Raw genomic sequence first — 22249 nt, 5'->3', positions numbered from 1 at the left:
AGAGTTCAATTATGGGTTTGTAAAATTTGGTTTGCTCATGTGTCAAACTAGCTCCCTTTTTTCCTAATTGAGTGGTATGAGCAATTTAATTTAGTTAACCATACAAAGGGAAGAACAAAACATGTTGTTATGAAGATTAAAGACATTAAATAGAATAATATTGTTAAAAAATGTTCCCTGGAATGTAATTTGCATGAGTTCAAAGAGCACTCCTTATTGTTTTTGCATTACCCAAATACTCAAATATTTACAGAATTAATAAAATAAGGTGGAAAGAGTAAATAAAATAGAGCAAGAGTTTAGAATAAAGGCCAGGATTTGTGATACCAGTATGGATATTATCATCCTATGATTTCCCTGTCACTCTGGTAAGGAAAGGGAGAAATTAAGAACAAGGATTTAGCATCCCTTCTCTGGGATGATGTACCACACTTGTGTAGGAAATTATGAGGACAGCAAGGTCTGTTTTTAGGGTATGCACTTGTAAAACGACAGGAGTGGTGGTGTCAATTAACTCTTGGAAGGAAGAGTCTGTGATGGGACACATGATAGAAAAGTGCTAAAATTCCTTAAGGAGTCTCTAAACATACAGTACAAATCAGGCTGGAAATTAATTTTCCTCTTTATCGCACAGTGAGCTAAAATACAGAATCCCCCTTGGGGGATTCCCTTGGGGAACCAACCACCCCTGGAGCTCTTAAGCTTGCAAGTGTCGGTAGTAGTGATTGGTTGCTTGCTCCACATTTTCACTTCATAAGTCTCTATCACTTGAAGAGGCTAGGAAAAAAAAAAAGTTCGCTTCTAACTTATCATTTTCACTTCTTTTTAAAGTGTTCTGTTTTAAAATCTGCCAAAATATAGACATTTCTCTCTCTGGAGTAGACAACACTTTGATTCATCTAATCACAATGAACAAAACACTTCAGAGTAACAACAGACAAAAGCTGATCAAAGGATATCACCTAGCAATTTATTCCCCATGAAAACTCGAACAGCTTCTTGATATTACCTGTGCACCTTTCAGTTCTCTGCCTAAAGAGGGGAAATTTCAGTTTTGCAGTTTATTCTGTTTGCTTAATGATAATGATCAGGAAAAAGACAAACAATGACTGAACATTCAAACAGAAAAGTGGCATTCAAGCCATTTATATTTTTCTCAGGCTCCTTCCTACCCCAGGATCCACTATGCTATGTCCATGAAACTTCTCATTATACCATTTGTGAATATCTCTCTTTAATCTAGCAGGGAGCAATATATACATAAACAGGGCAGTCATCTGGGTTTCTACACAAAGGAATTGTAAACATGGAATTTGCATCTGTTATTTATTCTCCCTCAGTTAAAAATATGTAAATGCCTCATGGAAAAGATTGAGATTAACTTTGAAATATTTTATTTAAGTGTTTATAATGTTCATATCCTCTATTCCCATAAAAATGAAAAAAAATCAGGGAATGTCAAGACACATTCAGATACAAATCATGGGTTAGTATATCATGGAACATCAAGACACTTTGGGGGAATAAGTGAATACTTTATCTCAATTTTTCCTAAACTTTCTTTTTCTTAGACTGTATTTACTATTTTGTGCAATAAATTACACCTGTAACACTTAAGTGATTCTGGGCTCCATGACTGTGAATGGGCTTGAAGATGTCATCTCCATCTATCAGACATCCTATGCCTACTCCTGAACATCCCTGTTATTCCTCCTGCTTTGCCTCCTCACCAAATCTCTTTTCAATTCAGCATATGGTGATTGTTGAAGTCCAATGATCATGTTAGCCATAGGAAATGTGCAGAAGGCAGCAGGAAAAAGCCTGGAGCCACTGGCATTTATGAAGAATAAAAGAGTTTATTTATGTCAAAGGAGAAAAAAAAATTATAAAAGTGAGAGGAAAAGAAAGCTAGGAAGTATCATATAAGTAAGTAGAAGAGTCATTAGAGAAATGGTAGAAGTTAAAATTCTTGCAAAGGATCTTGGATGCCCATCAGTATCAGGCTGAGGGATTTGGATTTAACATTATTTACCATGGAGTAGAACTGAACTTTTAACAGGAAGCAGTTGTCAAAAAAAGCAAACTTTATTTTAAGGAAGTAAATCTGAAATATATTTATAACGTGATAAATTACCCTAAAATGCTTAAACTAATTGTGGTGGGATGATGATGATGATGATGATGAGTGTGTGTGTGTGTGTGTGTGTGTGTGTGTAAGAGAGAGAGAATTAACTTTAATCTATATCATTGAGATATTTGGTTAATTTGAATGATCCTAATTAAAAATACTTAGGGATGTTTAATTAGTGAGCTGGAATTCAAATTCCAGAATTCACTAACTTTTCTTCCATGATCTTTAGATCCATCTGTTCTTTTGAGTTTGTTAACTAATATAACTAATATAAGAGATGTCAGAGATGATGTTTCATTGGTGGTATGTGTTATTTAAAGTATATTTTGGCTCAGAGATTTGTATTTTTCAAAGTAGCAAAACTAGGTACAAAACTTCTGCTTTAGTTCTTGATTCAGACATTTAATGAAGAATTATTTTACTGCATTTCAATCAGAAGATCAGCTGAATTCTGCTACATTATGGTTTGGATATGAGGTGTCCACCAAAGCTCCTATGTGGATACAGAAATATTCAGAGGTAATATGATTAGATTAAGTGAGTCAGTCCAACCTAGTTTGAATGGACTGACTTGGTGGTAAGTGAAAACAGATGGGGTGTGGCTGGAGGGGGGCGGTCAATGGGGACAGGCTATGGAAGTGTTCTTCCCTGCAGTCCCTTCCCAGATTCTATGAGGTGGGCAACTTCCCTTTACCTCCCTGTTTAGCCATGATGCCTGACCTTAACCATGGACTGATTCTTTGAAACTGTGAGCCAAAGTAATCTTTTGTTTCTCAAAGTTGTTCTTGGGTATTTTGGTCACAGCCATAAAAAGCTGGCTAAAAGACAGTCACATGTGCCTTGAGTTAAATTCTCAAACAAGAATCTTGGAAGAAAGCTTAAAATGATAATAGGTTCTATGTATAAGAAAAGACTATATACCTGCTTTTGTGATTGTCTTAAGTAGTGGTATTCTGAAATTTACTTTTATCTTATGTATTCTTTTGTATTAACATTATGAAAAACAAATTTGTGGTTCTCACTTAAATAACCATTAGTGGCTTCTGACATCTTGTAACAAATATAAATAACTTAAGGGTATGAATGGCCAAACTGGTTTGAACCAGCATGCAGCAGACTAAAGATGTAGGCCAAGTTAGAAAACATTAATAGTGTCTATTTGAGGTAATAATGATCTGAGCTACTTCATATGTAAAAAATGTAAATACTGGGGAAAATTAAACTCAAAGTTTCTGTGCAAATTTTAAATGAAAGTACTTTTACCTCAGATATTATTAAATTTTCCAAGTTAAAAAATAAATTTTATCCAAGAACTCAATTTAATCAAATGAAGAACATTATTATAAAATGTAAAACATATATTTCAAATTTACTTAGTAATTTTGATTAAAATAAGAAGAATTAGTAAGAAAGTAGAACAGGGATGATAAAGAAAGTAATTAGAAAAAAAAAGTAATAAGATCTAAGAGGGGAAAAATGTGGCCAAACTTGAAAGAACACCATTGTTTTATCTAGCAGCACATAAGACCTCTGGAAGAGTTTCCAGGCATTGTGTGGGATGATGGAACTGTATTGTGCCATAAAAACACAGCTGCACACCCTATTCTCTGTAAAATGCTCTACCGGGGTGACAGATTGCATGTAGGTGCAATGTGTACTCAATTTCTGCCTATCGGGGATGGGTTTATGTTTTTGTCATTTCTAGCAGAGTTTAGTTCATTCTGAAAATTACTCTGTCACTCCCAAGAAAAATAATTTTGGACTGAAATATTTTCTTTCAAAAAAGGCAATCCTATATCCAGAAAAAAAGGTAAACATCATGTAGAATTCATTTAATGAGTTTTTCCTAAAATTTTTATTCAACTTATACTACGCTTACTAAAAACCATGAGAGATGGCTCCAAAGCCACGAAAATCTCCCCTTGTCCCCAAAGAATTCCAAAAGTACTTAGCATTACTATGTTGTGGTGTAAAAAACTTTAGCTGAAGTTGCACACTGGCATATGAAGTCATGATTGGAGCATAATAGGTATCAATGAATCATATTAAAATAAAATGCACACATTCAGGTGCAATGTACGGTAAAAGATGATCAGATCTGATTTAAAAATCAACCCAAATTAGTTTATTGCATTAGTGGTTGTTTCTTCTTAGAACTAGGTTTTTAGTTCCAATAGAAGAATTAGAAGAATAGCAACTTAGAGCAAGTCTGAAACGTAAATAACTATCTGAGGATGCCAACTCAAGCAGGGCATTGCAGAATCTACAAACTGCCAAAAACTTAACAGGAAGAACTCAAGGATGAGTAACACATAGTGTCAAGTTCAAATTATTCCAGCATTAGAAAATAATGCACAAGAAATATGAGTGTATATATTTTTAACTCAAAATGAAAGGAAATAAAATACAAACTATTAATTGCAATAATACAAGAGACTGCTTATCTCTTTCAACTATCTTTTATATATTTTATTTTCAATTAGTTGTTGAACATTAACATAAATTTACTTTTTTACCTTCAATTTTTATGTAGTAATTACTATCTATTTATAAGTATATATTAATTCAAGTCATAAATCATAATTACTTTTGCAAGTAGGATCCAATAAATCAGTTCCTGAATTTCATTTCAAGATAAGAAAAACTTTTAGCTCTGAATAAACATTTTAACAAGATGGACATTCACTATGATTAAAAAAAATACAAGATGACGTTTTTTCCTCTTATTAGTATAGAAAGTTAAAACTAAGGGTTTTCCTGGCTCAGGAGGCTGAGGCAGGAGGATTGTGAATTCAAAGGCAGCCTCAGCAAAAGAGCAAGGCACTAAGCAACTCAGTGAGAACCTGTCTCTAAATAAAAAAATACAAAATAGTGGGTGTGTCTCAGTAGTATAGTGTCCCTGAGTTCAATCTCCAAATCCCCCCCCAAAAAAAGAAAAAAAAAAAAAAAAAAACTAAGGATTTTCAAATGCCAGAGCCCTGTAAATAAGAGGGCTTATGCAAACCTTCTCTTTCTCCCTCACCCTCTTTCCCTCTCAGGCATTTTGTCACAGTGGTAATGAAAAGCTAACACAGGTATGATGAACCTAAGAAAATATGGCAAGTGTTGTGAGAATAATTACAGAATTCTAATTAAAGAAACATAGAACTCTTGGATGAGATGGCACATGCCTGTAAACTCAGCAGTTCAGGAAGCTGAGGCAGGAGAATCACAAGTTCAAAGCCAGCCTCAACAACTTAGCAAGACCCTGTCTCAAAAAGAAAAAAAAAGAAAGAAAGAAAAAAGAAAAAGAAAAGAAAAGAAAGGTCTGGGATGCAGCAGAGTTCCCCTGGGTTCAGTCCCTCAGACAAAATAAAATTAAATAAATAAATAAATAAATGGAGAAATATTCTATATTCATGAATAGGAAGATTCAATATTGCCCAGATGATAATTCTTTCTAATTTGGTCTGAAAATTTGGTGCAATCTCAAGCAAAATGCCAGCAAGTTATTTTATGAGAATCAACAAACTAATTGTGAAGTATAGATGGAGAGGCAAAGATCCAGAGTATCTGACATGAGATATACTGAAAGAGAGGAACAAAGTTGGATGACTGACACTAATAAACTTCAAGATTTATTATAAAGCTACAGTAATCCAGGCAGTGTGATATTTCTGAAAAAAAAAAAAAAAACCAGAGAAATAGATAAATGGAACAGACTAGAAAGCACAGATATAGACTTGGATAAATAAAGTCACCTAGTCTTTGTCAAAAGAGCAAAACAATGCAATGAAACTGAGCCTTTTCAACAAATGGCATTGGAACAGCATGAAATCTGCACAAATAATAAAATAAATCATAATATAGACCTGACACCTTCCACAAAAAATTAAAAGTCCAAATGGATCAGAGGCATAAATGTAAAACAAATCAACAAAACTGTAAAGATCCTGGAAAATATTACAGGAGAACATCTCAATGACCTGGACATGACAATGACCCTTCATATAGAACACCAAAGGCACTATCTATGAGAGAATGAATGGGTAAGCTGGATTTCATTGAAACTTAGATTTTATCCTTTGTAAAAGAAACAAATAAGACAAAATGAAGAGGCTACAAATAAGGAAAAAATATTGATGAAAGACATATCTGATAAAGTACTCTTATTGAAATACACAAAAAACTTCTAAGACTCAACAACCCAATGATGCTATTAAAATGATTAATAACACACCCATTAAAATGACCAAAATTGAGAATGCTGACACCATCAAATGCTGGGGAAAAAAATGTGGAGCAATAGAAATCCTCATTCATTGCTGGTGGGAATATGAAACAGTACAGTCCCTTTGGAAGACAAACTGTCTTTAAATTTCTTTAAAAAAAAAGAATAACTTTCTTTTACTAGATGATGCAATTATTCTCTTTAGTATTTATTCAAAGGAATTTAAAACTTATGCCCACACAAAAACCTACACATAGCCATTTTTAAAGCTTCATTCATCATTGTCAAAATTTGGAAGCAACCAAAACATCCTTCAGCTGATAAATGCATAAAATGTGGTATATCCCCAGACAATGGGACAGTATTCAAAGCCAAAAAGCAATGAGCTATCAAGGCATAAAAAACATGGAAAAACTTTAAAGAAGCTAATTTGAAAGCCCACATAATGTATAACATCCTGGAAAAGGCTAAACCAAAGATAGTAATAAGAATCAGTTGTTGTTATGAGTTGAGAGAGAGAGGAATGAATAGATAAAGAGCATTAGAGAAGCAAAACTGCTCTGTATAACACTATGATAGAAGATACATGCCATTGTAAGTCATTCCAAAGGGGGCTGGGATTGTGACTCAGAGGTAAAGCACTCACCTAGCACATGCAAGGCCCTGGGTTTCATTCTCAGCACCACATAAAAAAAATAAAAATAAAATAAAAATAAAAGTATTGTGTACAACTACAACTAAAAAAATAAATATTTTTTTCAAAACATAAATCATTCCAAAGCCACAGAATAGAAAACACCAAGAGTGAACCCTAATATGAACTACTGACACTGACTGACAATGGTGTCAATGTTAGTTCACCAGATGTACCAAATGTACCATTCTCATGGAGGATACTGATAATGAGGGAGACTGTACATGTATGAGAGCAAAGGAATATAGGAAATCTCTATGTTCTCCTCAATTTTACTGTGAACATAAAACTTGCAACCTCTAGAATACAAGTGGCCCCACCTCCCAGCTCTACAAAGAAAGACCAGAGTTAAGTATCTGTTCACCAGAGGAATTTCTAGGACTTTATCACCCAAGAGATATTATCTGAGAAATCTACATAATGACTTCACTAACAAGCTCTTTTCTATCATTGATTCTCCATATATTTACTCTCCTACAATATGTAGCCCCTAGAAGCCCAAAGTTGTTTATCTTTCTCTTGTCATTTCTCCACAAATTTAAGGGTTGTTAGGATGCTGTATTAGTAAAAATTCTAACCATCCTTTGTGTTAGTTATTACTAACTATACTTCCAAGCCTGCACAATGCGTGCATGCATGTATATATAATACATATGTATACACACACACACACACACACACACACACCCCAACACACATTTCTGCTTCCTTTTTCATGTTAATCCTTTTTTTATGGTTGTAGTGATCAGTCCAAAAGCAGGGCTCCAGTCACTGAACCTACTTAGGTAAAGAAGAAATTATTTTCCTTTCTCTACCTGTAAAAAATAGGAAACAATGGGAAAATACATTTATAGTAGTAAAAGAAGAGTACTTGCAACCTAGAATCTTACCCAGAGAACATGAAACCAAGTGTAAAACAAAGGCTATTTGTGACACAAAACAGCTTAAACAATTCATCATCTGCAGAATGGTACTAACACCAATATTAAACAAAGCCCTTTGAGGGAAAGAACAATGTTATCAAATGGAGGTCTGAATAAGAATTCTTTAAGAATTCTGTAGTAAAAACTAAACAGGTGTGCATATTCATTTAATTATTGAAATTTCTTTAATAGAATTAAGATACTTAAAGCAAAATAATGCCAATGTAAAGTGAGGTTTATAGTATAAACAGAAGCAAAATATATGAGGGCAATAGCACAAAGGCTAGGAGGGGTGAAATGGAAGTTCAGTGTTATAAGTGCTGATAATACTGCCTGTAAAAATGTGCAGCATTATTTAGAAATATGTACAGGTAAATTAAAAATGTATATTCCAAACATGCAGGAAATCCCCAAAATCACAAGACAAAGAGTTCATGTTATGACAAAAAAGGAACCAAAGGGAAGCATTAAAAAAATATAAAAACCTTAATTATTCCAAAAAATAAAATGAACCCATATAAAATGATGATGCCTGATGAACAAGTGAAGTTTAAACTAGGAATGAAAGATTGCTTGAACACTTAAAATCCAGTCAATAGAACTCATCAGATTTACCTATTCACATCTGATCTTCTCAATAAATAAAGCTAGAGTAAACCAGGCACTGTGGTACTAGCATTCAGATACACAGGACATGAAACAAAATGAAGAGTCCAAAAATTTATCCCAAATACAAATGGACAACTAATTATTGACAAAGGTGCAGAAGTGCTACAGGAGAAAAATAATAGTTTTTTCCCCACAAATTATGCTGAAATGTAAAACCATAAGAAAAGAGTACTTGATTTCATATCTTGCATTAAAAATGGTTCATGAACTTGCTGTACAATCTAAATCCAAAACACAGAAATAAACATATAAGAAAATCTCAGTGACATTTGATTAGGAAGAGATTTATAAACATAGCAACAAAGGCATTATTCAAAAGGTAAAATATTAATATGTTTGACTTCATAAATTAAAAGACTCCTCTTTTGTAAAAGGCATTGTTAAAAGAATTAAAAATCATGCAACTTACTGGGAGAAAAATACTTGCAAAGAATATATTTGATAAATTAAGTTGAGAATACATAGGATGCTCTCATAATAAGAGGATAAACAACTCAAGATAGACAAAACATTTGGACACTTTATGAAAGAAGATATACACATGTGACATAAGCATATAAATAGAATATTTCACATCAGCAATCATTAGGGAAATATTAAAACCATGGGGAAATACCATTATGTACCTGTTATAATGCCTATAATCCAAAAGACCAACAAATTAAGGAAAGGTGAGGAATATGGAGAATTTGAAACTCCTTGCTGACAGAAAGATTACAGCAACTTTGGCATTTTTTTTAAATGATAACACATACCTACCATATGATCCATTTATTTCATTCATGCCAGTATTCCAGAAAAATTAAAGTATTTCTAAAAAAGACTTGCATACAAATGTCCATAACAACATTATTTATAGCGTCTCCAAATTGGGAACAACTCAAATATCCATAAACATGTTAAAGGATAAATTAATTGCAATATATCCATTCAATAGGAAAGTATACAGAAATCAAAAGGAGTAACTAATTTGATACATACAATAATCAGTCACAAACTGATTATGCTGAGTGAAAGAATACAGACCCAGTCTCAAACAGATTGTATAGTATTTTTTATCTAAACTTCTAAAAATTATAAGCCAATCTATATAGAGATATAACCTGTCCATAATCATCTGGCAATAAGTGAGGAGTGCGAAGCATTGGGAGAGAGAGCCAGGGTAGTGAGATAAAACTCTTGGACTAATGAATTTGGTCATTATTTTGATTGTGGTGATGATTTTACAGACCTCTCTCTTCCACCCACAACTCAGGTGTGTGTGTGTGTGTGTGTGTGTGTGTTTGTCCCTGTTTCTCTCTGTGTATATGTGCATTTAAAAAAATATGTTGTATGTTAATTATACCTCAATAAAGATGTTAAGAAACGGTCTTCTACAGAGCTCATGTTCCACTTAACCGCATCCTAGAAAATGATACATTAAGACTGAAACCAAGCCACCTGAAATCAAAGGAAGTAGTTAAAATGATAATTTTATGCTCTTGAAGGGAACTACCATAAACACAAACACTAAACAGCAGAACAATAGTTTCTAGAAATTATGGAGTTCAAAATCACAGGAAGCAGGCAAAAGCATCATTAAATTTGACTGCAAACTGATCTGTGAATTGAAAAGCAGAATCAGAAACTGGTAAATTTCCTAAAATGTTGTTTTTTTCAGCCTTCAAAATGAAAATTGCCAAACTATAGATTGCAAAGACCATATTTTTCTGCTGCAGGAAAAACATAAAGCACAACCATTTAGAGGTAACTGAGGAAGTGGTTACAAAAAGATTAAGTGTTGAAATATATTGAAAGGGTTTTCTATAAATAGTAAACATCTATAGGTCCTAAGGAGAGTTTGAAGCACAATGTGAGCTACCCTTGTAAAAGTCCAAGTAGTGAAAGAAGCTTCCTAAGTCATTAATCAAATCATGTGTTGAAAAAAATAAAACACCAAGGACACTAATAGAAGACACCCTGGGATTGTTGCAAATATCAGATAAGGATGAATTTATAAAGCACTCTTGAATCAGAGCCTGGGGTTTCTGGAGTCCAAGTCATAGATTTTTGTTTTGTTGTTTTGTTTTTGTCTTTTAACCAATGCTCAACACAGGCATATGTGGTACTTGCGTGATTTTTTCCCCCTCAAATTGTGGAAGATCCTAGTTTTTTAGCATACTGAGATTTTATATCAAGCAATATTAATTTAATTTTGAAAATATCTCTCAGGCAGTATGTTTCTGCTCTTCCATCAGTGAGATTAATAAAGAGAAAGTGAACACAATAGCAGCATCACCAAGACAACATGAATGGAGAGGTATATTAGAACAGGGACTAACAAGCTGTAGAGTTGAAGCCTGACAGAAAAGCAATAGAATCATAGAGAAGGTAAGTAACCTTCAAATTAGTAAATCAATCTGGTGCAAAGATTTGTGAGCCCTTCATAATTCCAAGGTATTGCACTACTTAGAATGGCAATAATGCAGAGCAAGAAAATCATGCAATAGTCAAAATCTCATCAGCTGAGAAGGTATATGATCTCAGTCATAAAAGGCAGTGAAATTGTGAATGGGAGAGAAATAATAAAGGCAAGTTTGAAGAAAAGAAACATGATGGATGGTTGTCAAGGTAAAGAAGGGAGTTAAAACATTGTCATGCAATAGGTTGGGAGGTTAGCCTGGGAACAGCAGGATATTTAGTCTAGGAAGCCACTTCTCAGGAATATTATTGGAGGAGCACACATGTTTAGCAGAAGACTAGACTACATTAGTATTTTAACACAAATTAATTTTAATTGTACTCTTGGATCATATATAAACACAGACATTTAAGAATTAACATTAAGTCAGAAGTTGGGAGATAAGAGTTCTGCTAATTTGAATAACTTCTTCCTTATATCTTGGACCCAATGAAGCCCATAAAATTCTTCTGCCTCACATCTTGCGTTTGTTTCCTAGTGCCGTCATAACAAAGTATAGTGAAATGAGTGGCTTCAAACAAATTTATTGTCTCCCAGCTCAGGAAACTGGATGGCTGAAATGAAGGTGTTAACCGGGCTGTACTCTGTCCAGGTGCTCTGAGTAAGAATATGTGCCTGGTCTTGTTCCCTTTCTGGTGGCTACAGGCCTTCCTTGTTCTATGGCTCATCATTCCAATTTCTGCCTCTGTGATTGGATTCTCCTTCTCTGTCTTTTCCTTTGTGCTTCTGTTTTGACAGGAAAGATGTGTTTTTGGTTAAAGTCTATCCAGATTACCCAAGATTAGCATCTGCTCTATAAGTTCTTTAACTGGTCACACCTTTGCAATATTACTGAATGTTCATTCTTTTGCCATATTTTTTGATACTTACAAATTCTGGATATTATACATGTCTTCTGATTTGTGAGTTAGTCAGCTTTTCACTCCTGAGACCAAAATTCCTGACAGAAACAACATAGAGGAGGAAAAATTTATTTGGGGCTAGTGTTTTCAGAGGTTCATGGTTGGCCAACTCCATTGCTTTGGCCCTGAGATGCAGCAGAATATCATGGCAAAAGAATGAATCAGAGGAAGCTCCTAAGCTCATGGCAGCCAGGAAACAGAGAGAGTGAGAGGAAGGGGCTGAAGAAAAGATAAATCCTTTTAGGCCATACTGCTGGTAACCTACTTCCTCCAATTGAGTCCCACCTCCAGTAGTCCATTCAGTTATCAATCTGACCACTGATGAGGTCAGAACCCCCATGATCCAATCATTGCCCCGAAGTTCTAACTCTTAACCTTCCTAAATTGGGGACTATGCTTTCAACACATGAGATATTGGGGATATTCCAGATTCAAACCATACAGGGTGATTACTGTTTATTCAATCCACTATATACCACCTCTCTGGGAAAAGTGTGTGTGTGTGTGTATTTGTGTGTGTATGTGTGTGTAAATGTTACTAGTATAAAGGGAGTATGATCACAATTTATAAATAATTATTAATTATATAATACTTTTTATTATAAATTCCATGTCAGTTGATTCTCAAAGGAATTTTACTGACTTTTGCTGAATGTATATAGTCATAGCAAAACTGGTTCCAATTGATAAACATATATATTTCCCAGAGAAATGTTGATTAACACTTTAGTTTATATTACAAAAGATGAAGGTGAAATAGACAAATGTTGTAACTTTGATGCATCACCAACAGAGTGGAAAATTTTTGCTGAATTGAGTAATAGTTTTTTTAATTCTGTATGTTTCTTTGTGGGGGTGGACAGCTAGTTATAATATTAACATTTATAGATAGGAAATACTTAGAAGTTTAAAAGTTATTATTAACATTTTTCCCATTACTTTCTTAAGTCTAGATAATGAACAAAGCAACATATCAAGTCCTGATTTGTAGAGTTTGCTGATTTTCTTAGTGTAAATATTCCCACCATGTCTGAATTCAAGCTACTAACATAAAACCACTAAATGCAGAGTTGGAAAGAGGTGTTCAACAGCACAAAATCATATAAAATGCCATAGATCAATTAACCTCAAAGTTGAGATTATAGTAAAATAAATAGGAACAGACCAACTTTGATATTTATTTTCTTTGTTTTCAATATGATTTTTAAGTTTACATAATGTAATTTCAGCTATGGCCCATTTAAAAACTGACTTGCAAAACTCCTGAAAATTTAAGTTTTCACTAGCAAAGTATTATAAGCATGTTCCAACACACTATGACATCACGTGATGATGAAGATCAGAAAAAAAAATTAAATCTTTACATCAGTTACACTTACAATTAAAAAAGAAAAATATTTTTAAGTTTTTAGTCTTTTCCAGAACTATTGATATAACTTCCATGCCAATGGTTTGAATAAAACAAGCAAATAAATAAAAACACTGAATGCTATGTTGTATCAAAAATTGAATTATAGTAAGCAGAACAAGAAGCCAAATTTCCTGCTCTACATTTTAAAAGTTTCAACTATTCCTGCTGATATATCTCTAGGTAAATTTCTTTTAAGAAAAAGCTCACTGGTGTGTTCTAATTTAGCCTGATTGCATATATACCAACTAATTCTCAGTTTTACTGTGTAACATTAGGCAAGTCACTTTTTCTATGCTGGAGTTTCCTTAACCTGCAAAATAAAGATGCCCTACCTTTACAAGGGTATCATAAACTACAAAAAAAATAAAAACAATCACATATCCAAAATGCAATGACACCATTAAAAACAGTAAATACGAAAATTATTAGGAAACATGACAACTTCTTTGAAACCAGGACATTCATTTCTAAGTAAGAAAGAAGGAAAAAAGGGGGGGGGCAGGGGAGAGAGAAGCCCCACACCATCTTTCATGGCCTCTCTTCAGGGTTGGAGGATTCATGCAAAAGCACTCTTTTACAAAGAAGGCAGAGAGAGGCCTATGACTCATCCCCTCGGTTTGAGTGGCATAGATAGATAGAGAGATAGATAGATAGATAGATAGATTATTTACAAAAGCATCCTGCCAGGGTACAGTGGGGCATGCCTGTAATCTCAGCAGGTCAGGAGGCTGAGGCAGGAGGATTGAGGATCCAAAGTTCAAAGCCAGCCTGAGCAAAAGTGAGGTGCTAATTGATTCAGTGAGGCCCTGCCTCTAAATAAAATACAAAATACAGCTGGGGATGTGGCTCAGTGGTAGATTGCCCCTGAGTTCAATCCCCGGTACCCTGCCCCCCCAAAAAAGAGTCCTAAGGAAATAATAATAATTACCATTTAATGGGATTCATGTTGGCACAATAAATATCACTACTCTTCCCCACCTGAGATATGAACAAATTAGGAAAGACAGATAAGCAACAAAATAGCATCTTTATAACCAAAGGCACAAGATTTGGATTTGATCAGTGAGTACATAGACTTTCTGAATTACCACCACAATAAAATTGAATTATCCACCATGTCGATGGCAGAGGAGGGCACTGTACACTCTTTCCTAGAATAAAACTGTTAGAATTTGTAGTCCAGATTGAGATAGGCTGCTTCTCAATCCCAAAAAACTGCTTCTGGAGAGAAAGAGAGAGATTTGGTCCAACACCTTCCTCTTGAATGGGTCATAAGTGGACGATGAAGCACAAGGAGTCCCAGAATGTAAAATTAATAGTTCTCCCTTCACATGGATGGAATGTCTGGAATGGAGAGAGCTCACCCTTCCCAATCCTGTCCCACCATCATTCAGAAGGATGATAGAAAAACAGAGATGTAGAAGCTATTTTTTTTAAATGATGATATTTTTTATATATACATTTATTTCTTTTTTACTTCTCGGCAGACACAACATCTTTGTTTGTATGTGGTGCTGAGGATCGAACCCGGACCACACGCATGCCAGGAGAGCGCGCTACCACTTGAGCCACATCCCCAGCCCCTAGAAGCTATTTTTAAGGTGGGCTCTTCCTTGGCAAATAATTTAGGATCAAGAAAAAGGACAGTGACCTTTTAGTTCACTCTTAATCAGTGCAGGGCTCAGTGCTAGGGGCTCAGAGAAGTTGAACAATTTAAGTAAGATTCCACCGCCACAAGAAGTATATGACATACCATGTGCTTTTTGAGAGCAGAGATTCAACCTTAATAATTGCTTAAAAATGGACAGTTCATTAATGGCCTGAGTATTGTAAAGTATTGCAAATATTTAAGAAAGGAAAGAGGGAGAAAGGAAAGGAAGGAAGGGACAAATTAAGTAAATTAATTGAGAGAAATAAATTCAAATCTAGGTGTAACAAACTCCAAAAACAGATCCTTTTTCCACCTTTCATCTCCTGCCTAGGATTGCTACACTAGGTTTGATGACTGCTGCCGGGTCATCACAGGTAGGAAGGATGTCCTCCTGAATGATTATATGCTTAAGAACATTAAGTCTTTTTAAAGGAAATGTGCTCAGAGTTACAACTAGCTCAGACATTGTGCTGACTGCATGCTGAGATGATGTATAATCTCTCGGGTCCTCAAACCAGACGGAGAAAAACAAAATGAATGGCATCTAATACATAATGGTGCTTATAATCATACTTAAGATCAGCATGTTCTGCCATAAATAACAGTGTAACTACACGCTCTCATTAGCATATTTTAGGCATTCTCTCTCTACACAATATACAAAGCTGTATTTGACATTCTTTTGCTGTTAAAGATTGTTCTTATAACATTGACAAAATTTGATATATGGGATTAATCTCTTTAACTCATTTATTCAAAGGAGGATACTTCATCATGTCCATGGTTAAATAAGCAAACAATAAATATCATGAAAAAAGTCATAGGTGATCCATTGGCTGAAAAATTCAAGTAAGAATAGAAAGTCATCGTGGAGTTCAAGAGGTTTTTCTGCTATTCACATCCTTTGGAATCTAAGAGTTTCATCTACAAAGAAAAACTAAGCTCAATGAGCTATTTAAATGTGAAAATGAAATTTCAAAGTGCTTTATATTAGTGGAACAGATACTGTTCTAAACTTACAGAGTCAGTAATATGAGTCTCTCCACTTTTGAAGATTCTCATATAAATGTGCCATCAGCCAGCCTTTCAGAGTTACTCACTCTATTGAAGACTGAGGCAAACATTTCGCTATTGTGTTCATAAGGATGACAGTAATTGTCCATATGAAGACAGAGGCCTGGAGCCAGTGACCTCTTCACATCTTTCGTGATCTGAAATATGGTGATCTGTGATAACATGTAAAAAGTTGCAATTTCAGACAACTGGGGTCCCAGGTACGTAAGTGGCGAAATTATTATTATTATTATTGCTCTTGTACACCACCACAGCCTCAGAGCGTGTCATCTTCCTCTGACTCAAAATGTCAACCACAGCAGGCTCAACTGCAGTAGCTTGAAAGATTGAGCCTAAAATCAGATGCCAGCCTGCTTCTAGACTGTGAACACTCCCCAAGGGGGCCTGCATCTCAATTCTGTTTACAGTGATTATTCAAAGCCACAGTAAGTCTTAAATCCCACTTCTTCAGGATGAGTATTCCATTGTTGGAGTAAGTAATCACCATAAATTTAGTTGCTGAAAACCTCACAAATCTATTATCTCATGGTTCCTTAGGTAAGAAATCTTAGCTGGGTCTCTGGGCTAAAATCAAGGCATCAAGAAGCCTGTGCCCATCTCTGTAGGCTCTAGAGGAATCTGTTTACTTCTCTTGAGGCCATCTACACTCCTTGGCTCATTCCCCCTTCTCAAAGGCAGAGTTTCTGTTTTCTGTGACATCTGTCTTCTCTCTTATCCTCAACATATTTACAGTGCTGACCATGTAACAATTAGAAGGTTTTTTAGATACTTATTTCAATATGAAAAACATTTTTAGTTTTTAATCATATTTTAAGTCAGGTAGTTTTTTTGTTTATTTGTTTTTGTTGTCAATGTTATTTTCTGTACTGCAGATTATACCACAGGTACTCTACCACTGAGCCACATTCCTAGTCCTTTTCAATTTTTATTTGGGGGCAGGTTCTTGCTAGGTTTCTGAATGTCTCACTAAGTTACTGAGGCTGGCCTTAAATTTATGATCTTCCTGCCTCAGTTTTCCTTATCGCTGAGATTACAAGTATGTACCACCACAACTGGCCAAGCTAGGTTATTATTTAAAATCCAAACTGAACACAAGAAAATGAACACCATAAAAATGACATGAATCCCTAAGTAACCATGAGGTAAGACACAGCATTATAAACTTTCTAGACCTCACTATCCATCAGTACTCCTTCTGTCTTCTCAATTTAAATGCCTCTTAAGTAATAATCTTTAAACCATCATTAAATAAGAGGCCAGGACATTATATATAGTATGCATTACTCATGGTTTACTACTATGGAAATATACCAGTCTCATAAACCATATTTATATATGATTATAATGCAATATTTTAATAAAAGAATATAAAAATATTCTAAATACCAAAGAGAACTCTGATTCTGGATTATTAATATTGTTCCTTGAAGTTCTTCTTCTAGTGTATTTCTGGAAATTAAGGCAGGGTAAGTTTTTTGCTATAGTGAAGTCTTGCTGAAGTCCTCCTCATTCCTGGACAGTATTTTGTTGCTTCGCCATATAAAATGAAAAGTTTATGACTATCAGCTTGCAACTGAGGAAATTTTGGTTCCTGTCTAGCTCAGTTATTGAAATCTGTAGAGTATTAAGAGTTTTCTAGATGAATAAGTACATTCAAAAGAGATTGGTGATTCTCAAGAGCAGTTTGTGGCTGGGAAAAAAATGTGGTAAAATAAATAACAAAACAAAGATTCTTTCTAATTGCCTACAATGAAAATGAGATGGATTCAATTTTCTAAGTAATCTGATAAATAGAGGTGGTTAAGATTATCTTATTTGATTAAAGATATAACACCCTATTCAATTAAAAAGTGATATTCATGTAGTTTGAATTTAAAATTTCATAATATATCCAAACAAGTAATATTCACATTTAATTCATGAAATGACTTAAATGGAAACTTAACACAATTAATCACAGCAATTTTAGCCCACGGGATTCTTCAACAATGATAAAGAAATTTTTAATCAGTAAAACAAGAGGGAATTTTCACTTCCATAAAAGTAAATTTAGACACTGATCTTACACCCTTCCAAAAATTTAACTTAAAATGAACTAGAAACATAAATGTAAGAGACAAAACTATAAAAATTCTAGGATAGTAAAGGACAAATATCTAAGTAGCTTTGGTTTAATGATGACTTCTTAAATACAATACCAGAGGCAAGCCCCAAAGAGTTTGATAAATAGAACTTCATTAAAATTTAAAACTTCTACTTTGAAAAATACATTGTTCAGAAAATGAAAAGACAAGTCATAGAGTAGGAGAAGATATTTTCAAAATGCATCCACATATTTGGTAAAGGAGTGATAGCCAATATATGCAAAGAATACTTAAAACACAGCAGTAAGACAACAAATGATCCAATTAAAATGTGAGCAAAAGATCTAAACAGACATCCTACCAAAGAAATCTACAGATGACAAATAAGTATATGAAAGGATTTTCAATATCATACATCATTAGAGAATTTCAAACCAAGACAATTGTGGGCTACCCATACACATCTATTAAAATGGCTAAAATTTCAAAACACTGACAATACCAAATGCTGATGAGATTGTGCAGCAGCAGGGATTCTCATTCTTTGCAGGTGGAAATGCAAAATGGGCCAGACACTTTGCAGGAGAGTTTGAGAGTTTCTTATGTCTCCTAGACAAATGTTTACACAAATGACTTAAATATTTATGTCTATTGTAGGGCTGAAAGGAACCACTTTGCTGTCCTGAGGGCTCAAGTCTACTGAAATAAACTGACAATAATCACAGTCACAGGAGAAAAAACATAGAGGTGTGCACAAGGGGACAGACAATACGTGGAACTCAGACAAAGCCAGATGGTGGAAGCTAAAATACCTTCTTCACAGAGAAGAGGGAAGTGGGGGCTTTGGGCAATTTTAGAGGGATAGTAAATGACTTAGGGGTGAGATGAATGGGCATGAAGAACAATGACATGAAATCAAGTTCCTCTGGGTTCTAAGTGTGTGATGTTTGGTTTTCAGATCTTCCTCTCTAAGTTTAATAGTTCTTGGCTAATAAAATTCCTATAGGAAGAGTGAAGGCAATTGTGTTCCTCTTTGGTAGATCTAGTCTTCAGATTGATAAAGACAACTTCAGAGGAAAACCTCTTCCAGCATCTGCTGATTCTTAAAAGCTTTTGATACAAAAAAAATCAACATACCTAGGGGCAAAATTTTGAGGACTTTGAGTCCCAGCACCATATCCAAAAAAAAAAAAAAAAACCTAAGGACAAATATCTAAGTAGCTTTGGTTTGATGATGACTTCTTAAATACAATACCAGAGGCAAGCCCCAAAGATTTTGATAAATAGAACTTCATTAAAATTTAAAGATTACCACTAAATAGGGAAGAGAGGTGGGAGGGAATGGGAGGGAGAAGGGGAATTGCATGGAAGATGGAAGGAGAGACCCTTATCATTATACAAAATACATGTATGATGATGTGAGGGGGAAGAAAAAAAAGAGAGGGAAATGTGTCATAGCATATTTTTTTATAACAACCAGGACTCAAAAGCAGCCAAGGTGTCTTTCATTGGTAAATGAATAAATCAACTCTAATATATCTAGACAATGAAATATTATTTATCACTGAAAAAATTAGTTACTAAACTTTGAAAACACAGAGGGAAATCTATAATGTGCATTGCTTAGTGAAAGAAGGCCATTTGGCAAGATTACATTCTATATGACTGCAGCTATGAGATATTTTGGAAACGAAAATCCTATAGAGGCATTCAAAGAATCAGTAGATGCCAGGAGTTGGAAAGGAGGGGGATGTACAGGTGGTGCACATAGGAGGTTTAGGCAATGAAACTGTTCTGTGTGTAGACCTTATGCACTTGGAAAAACCTATAGAACTGTACAACACAAAGAATGGACCCTAATGTAAACTATGAACTTCAGTTAACACTAATATATCAATATTGGTTCATCATTTATAACAAACCATATCAATGCCAGATGTTAATAATGGAGGAAGCTGTAGATAGGGCAATAGAAAAAAAAGCGGTAAATGGGAACCCCTGTGGTTTCCGTTCAGTTTTTCTGTAAATTAAAAACTTCTCTAAGAAACAAAGTTTATTAATTACAAAAGGCAACATAAAACTGAAATCTATAGAAAATAAAAATTATTTTTGTTTTCAAAGAAAAGTGCTAATCATAAAGTATAGAATGTATTTATTTTATATTTCTCATTACACATACTTTATGACACTTCAAATCATAAACCTAGGGGAACAGATCACATGGGGTAGAGAAGAAATAAACACACTAAATTCTATGAATGATACCTTAAAAAAGAAATCTATTTATATGCCACAACTTCAATATACCATAAAAATAGATTACAGTTTAACCCCTAAGAGAAACATAAAAAAGAATGACTAGTAGATACAATATTTAGATTCTTAATAGAAAAAAAAATCTATAACTTGTGTGATGAACTGAACTGGATTGAGCTCAGCAAAGCCTCTCAGAAATTCAAACTGTTCTCTTGAGAGACTAGGGGTATTATACATTCTCTGCATTGCTGCATCCTCATGCTGGGGAGAAGGAAGCTCTGTTTATGCTCAAGCTGAGCAGAAGAAAAGAATTTTGTTAGTCCCTCTTTCAGTTATAATTGCAGAATGATAAATGTTATATACCATCTCAGAAGGAAGATGGGCAAGTACTTATTAAATTTTAATTAATGTAATTTTATTTACATTAATAAAAATTTTAAAAGCTCATATTCATTTGTTCACTTATTAATTCATTCAAAAAATAGCAAAAAAAATCTTACTATCTAATCTAGACACTAGCAACCATGATCAAAATGGATCAGGTCCTGGTGCTCACTAAACTTTTGTTCTGGTAGGAAAACACAGACAATAGACATGCAAATAAATGCTATGAGACTTTTGTTTAGTGAGGACATTATAAATAAAATAAAACAAGAAAATATAGTGGCAGTAGAGGTAGGGTGTTCCTTAAGAAGAAGACAAGATAAACAATGAAAGCCTCTGAGATAACATTTGAGAATTAAATAACATAATTAATTCTCAAGAAAACCATGAATGTATGTGTTAGTTTTCTATCACTGTATGAGCAACACTTGAGATTAACATTTTATAGGGAAGAAAGGTTTATTTGGGCTCGTGGTTTCAGAGATTTCAGTCCATGGTTGGTTGTCTCTTGCCTGTGGGCCTGTGGTAAGGCAGAACATTATGGTGGGAACCCATGGCAGAGGAAAATGCTTGCCTCATGGCAGCCAGAAGGCAAAGAGAGAGGAAGAGAAGGTGGCAGTGTTTTAATATCCTAACTGCCTGCCTCCAATAACCTAACTTCCTTCCACTAGACCCTACCTCCTAAGATTTCACCACCTTCTAATAGTGTCATAGACTGGAGACCAGGCCTTCAACACATGGGCTTTTGAAGTCACTTATCCAAATCATTGCATCACACTAATCCTGGTTAAACTCTAATATAGGACGTGCTATTCTAACCAATTGAGGAGGGAGAGACAGAAAATGCACAATTAAGCAAATAGATAAATAGCATAATTTTAGACAGTAATAAATGCTATATGAAAAAATAAGGCAATGTAGCAGATGTAGAGGGACAGAGCATGCACATTTTGAATTTGAACAGTAATCTCCTGTAAGTGATAATTTATACCCCACTAGCACTAAATCAAAGTGAATACATCCATATATGTTTCCCACCTCAGTATATCATCAAAATCTTTGATCATTCTGACAGGAGAAAATGCAATGTTACTGAAGTTTTAATTTGCATTCTTTTTATTTGTACTTTGTTTTTAACTGCTTTCAGTCTGTTCTGACTTATTTTCAAAGACTATAGTAAAAATTGTCAGCATGTTTTGTAATCAATTATTTGTCTACCCACTGGTGTATGAAATCTAATCCTTCCTTGTGGTTCCAATTTTTCATTTTTCTGAAATAAGTCCTTTGCTATATTTGTCAAAGAAAACCTGTGTATGGGATAGGGATGTGGCTCAGTGTAGAAAATTTGCCTCATATGTGCAAGGGCCTTGGCTCAATCTCCAGAACTGGGAAAAAGAAA

This window comes from Marmota monax, unplaced genomic scaffold (assembly GCF_021218885.2).
Source record: "Marmota monax isolate L192 unplaced genomic scaffold, Marmota_monax_Labrador192_F-V1.1 WCK01_AAM20220418_F8-fsc00002, whole genome shotgun sequence".
Taxonomy (NCBI): domain Eukaryota; kingdom Metazoa; phylum Chordata; class Mammalia; order Rodentia; family Sciuridae; genus Marmota; species Marmota monax.
The sequence above is the reverse complement of the archived record's forward strand: the minus strand, read 5'-3'. Positions refer to the sequence as shown.